General features: G+C 40.7%; 1 long non-coding RNA gene across 1 annotated transcript; it reads left to right on the top strand.

Moving 5' to 3' along the window:
* Positions 1 to 635: 635 nt before the first annotated feature.
* On the top strand, positions 636 to 1,551 carry LOC147638675 (uncharacterized). Its single transcript, XR_015265557.1, has 3 exons — positions 636 to 894; positions 1,019 to 1,108; positions 1,193 to 1,551. It is a non-coding gene; the product is annotated as an uncharacterized LOC147638675 (long non-coding RNA).
* The last annotated feature ends 8,041 nt before the right edge of the window (positions 1,552 to 9,592 follow it).

Here is a 9,592-nt window from a genome sequence, read left to right as displayed (position 1 = left end):
TGCGAGAAATCAAAAAGTTTATGAAGCACCCGACAGCTGCTATTCCCAGATTGCCTTTCCAGAGGCTTGCCAGGAGAATTTGTGAGCAGAATGGAATTTTGTTTAGGTGGAAGGCATCGGCCTTGTTTTGCTTGCAAGAGGCCACAGAAGATTGGATGATCGAATTTTTTTTGGATAGTTACGTTCTTGCTGCCCACGCACACAGGGTGACAGTAATGGACAAAGATTTTTTCAGCCTTATAGCCCTTCGTTTCAGATACGATAAGTCACTTAGACCAGTTACGTTTACTGATGAACGAATGTTACAAATTTTGGATGTCCGGCCTGTACAAAAAGTGAGAATTGAAGAGGTGACCGAGGGAGGTCCAGATCATGAGCATCAGACTCGGGCAAATTTAATGACAAGCGCTCAAAGGGAACATCAAGCTGCAATGCTTGCATTGCAAGCAAAAAGGGAAAATGTTCGAGCACTCCACGCCATGAATCGGGAGGCGCTGCAATTTTTGTTGCCGGAGTTCTATGTACCCTTTAATATTAGAGGGCATAGATGTTATTTCCCGATTCATGCTGAAGAAATCAACATTTTGTTTGATCCCAAAACTGAAGTCAACGACAAAGTGCTCAGATGTGTTTTAAGGTATACTCTTTTCTCTGTCCTCCCACAATTTTTCATTCTTGGCTCTTAAAGTTGATGCCTCACTCTTGATATGTTTCCTTGTGAAGTTTTGTTATTTCGCTATTGCCCGAGGATGTACAGCAACGAGTGTTCCAGATTGATTCACTGGTCTCAACACTGTTGCTAGAAGAGTCAGTTCCGTACCTCGATGTGCTGAACTGGTTTCGGGAGGTCCAGCTGGACGATGCCCGAGTATTTTTTTTGGCATATCATGAAAAGTGAGTTTGTCTCTCTCTCTCTCTCTCTCTCTCTCTCTCTCTCGCATGATGTTTATAGGAATCACCGTACACGAGTTATATAGTGCTTCCTTTGGATTGAAACTAATAGAATTCTATTGTGCAGTTCCCATTGGAGTCTTCTACTAGTCGACGTGCAAGAAAATGTCATTTACCTTGCAAATTCGACATCTGGTGCCCATGGAAATGTTTTGCTGTAAGTAAAAATCATTAAGATACATATTATTGTTTGAGTTAGAAGTCCGGATTGATCAGGATAATGATTGATCTCTGTTTACAGTGGAGTCAGGAAACTAATGGCAGCTTACGAGAGCCTCAGCATGGACATCGACAGCCTGGATCGATCGACCATCCGTAGGGTTAGTGTCCCCAAACAAGAAGATGGCTACAGCTGTGGGTGGAGGGTTGCACTTAATGCAATGTTGCTGCTACGAAGCATTTTTCAGCTCCCTTCAGAGGATGTAAGCATTTTCAGCTCCCATACGCATTTGTGCGCCTGTTTATCTTCTTATATATTGTCATGTTGATCTTATTTATGTCTTGATGAATTGTGATGGCAGTTTCCATCAATGTCTCGCTACGTGGACCTAGACGTCCAAACGTTTAGGGAGGAAACGATTGCGAAATTGATCGAGGTCGCTGAAGTTATGCCTCCAGACGGGCCAGTGGACTTCATCCCGCCCAATCCACGAGGGGGGATAGGCCCCCCTGAGCCTCTTACATGGGCTCCATACTTGGGAGAAGAGCCCTGGCTCCATCCTGAAGCCGATACCTATGGGTTCCAGCCATAAATAGTTTTTTCCTTCTTCCAACAAATGTACGTTTAAGCTATACATGTATTGGAGGGAGAACATCAAATGTAAATACACTTATCATTTGAAAATCAGAGGATCAAATTTGCTACTGTGTTCCTTCACTGCTTGCTTTCTTACTTTAAGCCTTTTTTTGTGTACATAAAAATTCAATTGGGGAATTCTTGCCTTCATTACATTGTTTTAAACAATAAAGCATTACAAAAGCAATGTTCTGAATAGATAAGTTTATTGCATATGGAAAATACATTGTCACCGTATACATGGTCACATCATATATCTTCTAGTGCCTCCAATTCATGTGGGGCTGCAACATCTTTACAAATGATCTGATGCTCTCTTCTTTTACTTAGCTTCCGACCATCGAGCTTGAAGCAAAATTGATCTGGAGGATTCTGAATAGCTACTTCTAATTCCTTCCTAACATATTCGAGAGTCCAATTCTCTTCCACTTCCAATGTCAAAGATGGGTGACCCTGTCGAATCATAACTATATCTATCAAGCAAGAGTGGCTGCCATCTCTTGTATCTTGGTCCATGCTTTCCCAGTTGTTGTTGATCCATCGCCACCTTCTATAAGTAAATGACATGCACAGATGTTGCCTGGCAATATAGTATCTGATTCCAAAATATCATTAGGATAATTTTCCGAGTATAATCAAATAAGCGTTGTAACTGTTTCACAAAAATACATTTTAATGTTTTAACACTCACCGAAATGCAATGTCGGAGGTGTTCAATCGACATTCGATCAAATCATCTCCCTTTGATGATTTCACTCTCCAACCTTTGTCAAACAAATGATCAAGCCAGACTTCATCTACATCTTTGCACACAAAAGTTGTTCTAGTTTTTCTCAATTGTTTACAATCAGAAAATAAATGAACAAAGCATGCAATTGGAACAAACAAACTTAAGTGCACATTTCTTGCACCAATGCTAGGCTTCATAGCACATTTAATATCATTAAACATTTTCGTCCTGTATGACTCTATCACTTCTGTGTCAAGCAATGGCCACTCCGGACTATCAAGTGCGGGCAACGGAATACGTTCCAACTTTCCATGTCGACTCGATTGAGTGGGCAAGGTATAAAATGAGTCATAGAAATATGTTCTACTTCTTGCGAGATCACTTGGTGCACGACCTTCATATTGAAGTTCCCCCACCTCACCATGTACGACATTCAAGAACCCCGTCAAGCATTGTGCAGGCTCCCACTCCTGAAGGTTGGATGGGTACAAATCTGTGTAAGGCAGAAAAATGTATATCAATCACCTTATTTGCTACGTTGAAATACAAAACACAAGCACTTACAATGTGGTCTGTGTCTTGGAAGTCCTTCCAATGGTCCCACGTTGATCTCTTTTTGCATGAATACATGCTGGATCAACACTTCTTTGACAGTTTTCCCTCCTGGTGCCATCTTAAAGTCAAGGATCCTTCCTTTCCAATGTTTGGCCAAGTCTTCAGATGCCTTTCCCTTCACTCGGTAGTGGCCTTGTTTTCCTGGCTGCATAGTGACCCAAGAGTACTTCCTGTATACTTGGGGAATCCATTCTTCGTTCTCGTCTTTTATGTTATACAACACAACAGATGAGATACTGCTCCTTGCTCGTTTCAGTCCACTTTCGGGTGCCATGATAGAATAACAGACGTATGAGAAAGAAGAAGTAGCAGAAAGTGGATGACTGGGCTAACCGCTTTTGTGGATCAAGGAGGGAGGATGAAATGAGGGACGGTGTGTTCTTTTTGGGCGCCAAAGATGTTTCAAGATTCAAAAGTGGAACCAAGTTGAGGGAATAACCGGGAGAATGTGTATCTATCTATTCCAAGCATTCAAGCTTCATTAGTTCTAGGGGTGGTGGAAAGAATTTTTTAGTGCTCCACGTCTAACACAGGAATGTGGAAAACATTCTTTTATTGTGTTAGTTTCTGACAAAAAAACGGTTTTAAATATTTTAAGACAAGGTGATGGTTTTTTTTAATATTTCATGAAGATAAGAGTTTCTCCACGTTTTGGGTGGGTTTGTACAGAGGTCCCACCACCGGTGAATCTCGTTCGTAGATTACATGTCACTCAATCTATGTGTCTATTATTATATTATTGTTGAAACAGCCCTCTTTTGAGCCCAGAATTTTCCTAATGAAACCCATGATTTTTGAAAAAGGAGACCATGTACTTTTGAGGATAGAAAAGAGGAGACTTAAAAGTGTAGAAAAGAATCGTGTTGTGAAACTAGCACCTCGATTCTATGGTCCTTTCAAGATAGTAGACAAAATCAATGACTTGGCTTATAAACTAGATCTTCCATCCCATTGGAGGATTCATAACTCTTTTCATATTAGTCTATTGAGACCCTTTAAAGGACCAATCCCTACTCATCCTGTTTATGAAGCTCCAGAGCTAGTTAATGATGAAGAGCAATTAATACTACCTGATGAAATTATTGACCATGAGCAGACTACTACTAGAAATGGCAATGTTTATAACAGATATCTTTTGACCTTCAAGAACCATCCGAGAGAAGATGCTCGTTGGATGCCTGAGTGGTTTTTCCGCACATGCCCTGTCTTAATACACTCCTATCAAATACGCAACTGAGGTCAGTTGTTGCTAACCCAAGCAAGAGGGATGTTACATTATTGGCCCTCTATAGTCTATTGGGGATGCCCATCCGACCATTGTGCCTGCTTGCAACAATTAGTATCGTGCGTGATATATTAAATACTACATTGTAAGTGCAACAATTAGTATCGTGCGTGATATATTAAATACTACATTGTAAGTGTGATTGGCATATGTTTTACGGGTCTATGCTATGTATGTTATGATTGGGTGATGCCATGTGTACGCATGCTAGTGTTGTTGATATTGGTGTTTGATTGTCTCACCTAACATGTTGACTTGTTGAGTATAGGTAATGAGTACGAGGATGCCGAATGAGGCGTAATTGTGCGAAGGTCACTGAATGAGGTGTCGCATAGGCATGCGTGTGCAAGGGTCACCGAACGAGGTGTTGCATGTGTGAGGGTCACCAAACGAGGTGTCGCGTGGATTTTGTCATGTGCATGGGCGTCTACATCACCTCAACATTTATGAGTTATACTTCATTATTGTTGGTTGGCAGTGTGCCAATTATTTGTACTCATATATTTATGCACCTCGATGTGCAGGGGTGTAGTGCTTGTGAACTAGAGGTTCACTAGTATTCTTGGTACACACTTGTTGATTGATGGTGATGTTTATTTTGCGCATAGTTTTCAAGCCTATGGTTTATCTTCCATGTTTATTTCCATGTCTATGTTTAATATGTCTAAATCTGTTATTTGTTTAGAGTTGAATATTTATTTGTGATTATTGTGTGCAATTTCAGTACTTTGATTCTCTTTTGTGTGGCAAGTTCCTGTGACAGTGGTATTAGAGCCAACCACACTCAAAGAGAAGGTATCTTATTGGGCAAAAGCATTACATGAAGGTCAAAGGCTTTGTATATTGTGGAAAGAAGAAAATAAAAGGTCTCAAGCTTGTATGGTTTGGGCAAGGCATTGAATACATGCAAAACCACCTGCAAGTAGCCTAAAAACCACGCCTCTTTGATAAAAAGTGGTTTTCTTGAGCAGTGCATCTCACACCGATCCAACCGTACAGATCTGATCAGCACCAAGCAAAACTGCAGCTCCTGTTCCCAAAAATTGAAGAGCTCCAGCATCAGATAAATGCATAATCAAGGGCCAACTGTTTTTCTCCATCCTCACGGCGGCTGCGCTGCGCTGTTTTCGTGAAGGAAAAATTAGCTAAAAGCTAATCACACTTAAGGTTTTATCACCTCAAGTCTTTTCACACCATTCAAATCTCAAGGTTTTCAAATATTTCCAATTTCAACCCTTTCGAAGCTTTTCAAGCCAAACCAAGGGAGCACATGCACATGGAGGCTCCGGGCTAATTTCTGGAAGGTCTGTAGAATTATAGATTTGCTGAATTTTTTTTTCTTGCCAAGGCTCTCCGCAACGCCTTGAGGGAAAAAGAAAATTTTAATTGTCAAAGCTTTCAAAAATTCATTTGGCAATTTCGGACGAATCAAAAGCTTCAACAAATTCTCTGCGGCGGTTGAGCAAGTGTGTGTGGTTACTGATATCTCTCGACGGTATTGTTCGAGAGAATACGAGCATCATCGGTGCGCTTGAATCTCGAATCGACTCAACTCTTTGCAAATTTCAGGTTCAAATGTGGTGGAATGCTACCAAGGCAGGTCATCATAAGCCTCATACTTGGAAAGAATTTTAGAAGGCAATTAATGAAAACTTTTTGCCACCAAATACAAGGCCAGGAGTAGACAGCAGTGGAATGGCTTACTTCAGTTGGAGAAAGAGACCGTGCAAATGTATGTAGACAAGTTTTGGCAGGTTCTCCTACAACTTAAAGCCATTGAGAAAGTGCATGAGAAGGACCAAAAGAGGAAGTTTATAGCGGGATTGAAACCTCACATTAGGGCCGAAGTGAACATGTTCCATCCACATTCTCTCAGTTGTTCCACAATCTCTTTAGCCATTAATTGTGAGAGAAAGAATGATGTTCTGAAGGAGAATCGTGTTACCCAGGAGTTCCATCTTTTTAAATCTCAAAAGCAAGTTTCTTCATCTAAATCTTTTGACAGGACTCAAGGATGGCGCCATAACTTTGGTCGATTCAAGAACAAAGAAAACAACGAATTTGAAAGTAAGAAGACTAACAATCTTCCGAAGACAAACAAAGAGGAGCCCAAGCGTCAAAACCGGTGTTTCAAATGCAACAAGGAAGGCCATGTGGCATTTGAGTGCTCGGAGAAGAAGAAGAATACACCAAAAGTTAGTGTCAACATGATCGACGAGGAGGACAACGACTATCTACCCCCGAGCAAGAGGGTAGCTTCAAAGACAAAGATCTCTCAGATCCAAGAGGTAGGCCTAAATCTTTATGGGTTAAGTCTAAATCTTCACGACCTAAGTCCACACCACATATGTTGTTGAAAATGAAAGGAAATATTAAGAATGAATCTATTATAGTCTTGCATGATGACGGGAGCACACATGATTTCATTTCTGAAAAAGATGGTAAAGGCACTTAATCTTGAAATCACTCCATCTCATTATAAGGTTAAGTCTACTTTTCAAAATCAAAAATATAATTGCACCAAAGAATTAAGGAATTTAACAATATCACTTTCACCTTATGAGGAAAAATAAACTTTTTTGGTTGCACCATTGTAAGGTGTAGATGTAATTCTTGGCATGCCATGGCGAGACCAGTATAATCCATATATTGATTATGTGACACATTCATTGTATTTTCAATGATCAGCATTTGTGTATTAGGGGAATGATGGAAGATAGGAGTTAGCCATACCCAGGTTAAGAGAGCACTAAGGAAGAGGGGGAAGACATTTCTCGTCTTTGTGAATGAGATTACTGCTCATGAACGAGCTCCCAAGGACACCTCGCATGATTCCTTCCTTTCTCAGTTTTTTGATTGTTTTCTTGATGACCTACCCCCTCGCTTGCTTAGCGCTAGACCTGAAGACCATAAGATTGACATTATCCCTGGTAGTATACCTCCCTGCAAGGCACCTTATAGAGTAAATCAGATTGAGCAAAAAGAAATTCAGAGACAGATAGAAGACCTTTTAGAGAGGAAACTGATCAGGCCTAGTAGTTCACCCTATGGAGCTCCAGTTGTTCTAGTTAAAAAGAAGAATGGATCCTACTGTCTATGTATTGACTATAGAGGCCTGAATAAAATCACAATCAAAAGCAGATATCCTATTCCTCGAGTGGACGATCTTCTAGATAGATTGTGAGGAGCAAAGGTATTCAGTAAAATAGACTTGAAATCCAGATACCACCAAGTGAGGATGGTAGAGGAAGATATATACAAGACTGCTTTTAGGATGCAGACGGGTCATTATGAGTTCTTAATGATGTTCTTTGGACTCACTAATGCTCCGGCTACTTTTAGCCGCATGATGAACCGCATCTCCCTCAAATATCAGAACATTGTGGTAGTTAAGACTCAGACCCCCCGAGCGCAAGTACAGCACTTATGACAAAGAATTGACTGCTGTAGTCCATGCCCTAAAGATTTGGAAACACTATTTGATGGGATCAAAATTCATTAAAACAGACTAGCAGAGTACCGCGCACCTACTCACCCAGCCTTTGATATCTGATAAACACATCAAATGGACTGCTTTTATTCAGAGTTTCCAACCTACTATTCTCTATCAGCCTCCTAGAAAAGAGAATGTAGTTGCTAATGCATGTAGTCGACGACCTAGTATGCATCACATCACGCGACTGTAGATAGCTCAACTTTCAATGCTATGAAAGACTCTTATGATTAAGACTCAGACTTTCTAGACACTGGACCCAAATGAGAGATAATGGGTGGACTTCCCACTTTGATTACTCTTATCATGATGGATATCTCTTCTTTCAGAGGAGATTATGCATCATGAGACCTTTTATACAGTCTGTTATATGGAGGAGTTGCGCCAACCTCCATATGTAGGGCATAGAGAAGTACCATCTACTTTACAGACCATTTCCCGAGACTTTTATTGGCCATCTATGAAGAAAGATATAGCCAATTTAGTGGCCGAATACATTACTTGCCAGAAGATTTTCTTTTTCTTCTAAGGGCCAATTTTTCATACACCTAGGTTTTGGGCATGCTGGCTACACAAAAGACTATAAAACCTATTTGTTGAGCTAATCACACAAATTGTGAATGTGGAGATACTTGGTTCTAGTAATATAGTCCCACATTGTTTCTCCCTCATCTTATTTAAGGTATAGATTTTGCGATGAGGCTCCATCTGGCTCCACTGGACACAAATCCCACAGTGAATGTATGTCTCAAGACGTCATAGATGGCCTTTTATTGTAGATTTAGAGACCTAAACCACTAGCCTACTTTGCCTTCAAGACAAAGTCCGACTACAACAGACCTTGGTGGGATCATCAATCCTTCCCATGGCCTCACAATTTAATCAACATTTCTAGATACTAAATAGGATCTCTAGTTCCATCAAATTCAGTCACATCATCCATCATCCTTAAGATGTGGACTGGCTTTGCTTTGTACAACTTTGAGCCTCTAGGTGCTATGCTTATGTAAATCCCCCTTCCCAATTCAAATACCATTCTAAGCATGTCTTCTACATATTCACATGGTGGTGGAAGGTAAGGGAGTGGTTACACAAAACCCTCAGGGTTTGGCATTTATTGTTGGGGTTGGTAGGCTATGTGGTTTCTAATGGTACTTATCCTATGCAGCCTAGTTTTGAGGCTACAAGATCATGTTATGTGAATGCCCTTGTAGATCTCTTTGGTTTGAGTTAGTCCCAAACATTGGCTCTTTACCCTTCCCCCGTGTGCCATATTCCTCATCTGAATAAAGTAGAACTAGAACTTGGTTCTATCATGAAGAAACCTCTATAGTGGGCTACTTGAGAAGGTGGGACTCTTGATTGCATTGTTGTGCTTACTATTGGGTGTTTTGTGGGATAACCGTTCTTAATGGTAATAAAAGCATACATGTATCGTTGACTGTGGTTGTTGGAGTGTATATTGGCCATAGTCCACTTGGGATAAACCCAGCTTAGGTTTGAGAGTAAATGTTTGAAACATTGTGGTGTGAGACATGGTTCAAAACCACTTCATGATGAGGAAACACACCTTGATGTTCTTGGTCTTGCTCTCTTGCTTCTTCTCATTGGAGCCTTGCCCAAAGATAGGCCAGTTTAGTGCCCTTTTCATGAAGATTATGGTGTAGTTGGTGAATCTAGGGCTCAAAGGAGTATGGTGGGGGCTCTTATTTCCACGCGTTA

Source organism: Cibotium barometz, chromosome 5 (assembly GCF_041138505.1).
Source record: "Cibotium barometz isolate CiBa-2024 chromosome 5, ASM4113850v1, whole genome shotgun sequence".
Classification (NCBI taxonomy): Eukaryota; Viridiplantae; Streptophyta; class Polypodiopsida; order Cyatheales; family Cibotiaceae; genus Cibotium; species Cibotium barometz.
The sequence above is the reverse complement of the archived record's forward strand: the minus strand, read 5'-3'. Positions and strand labels throughout refer to the sequence as shown.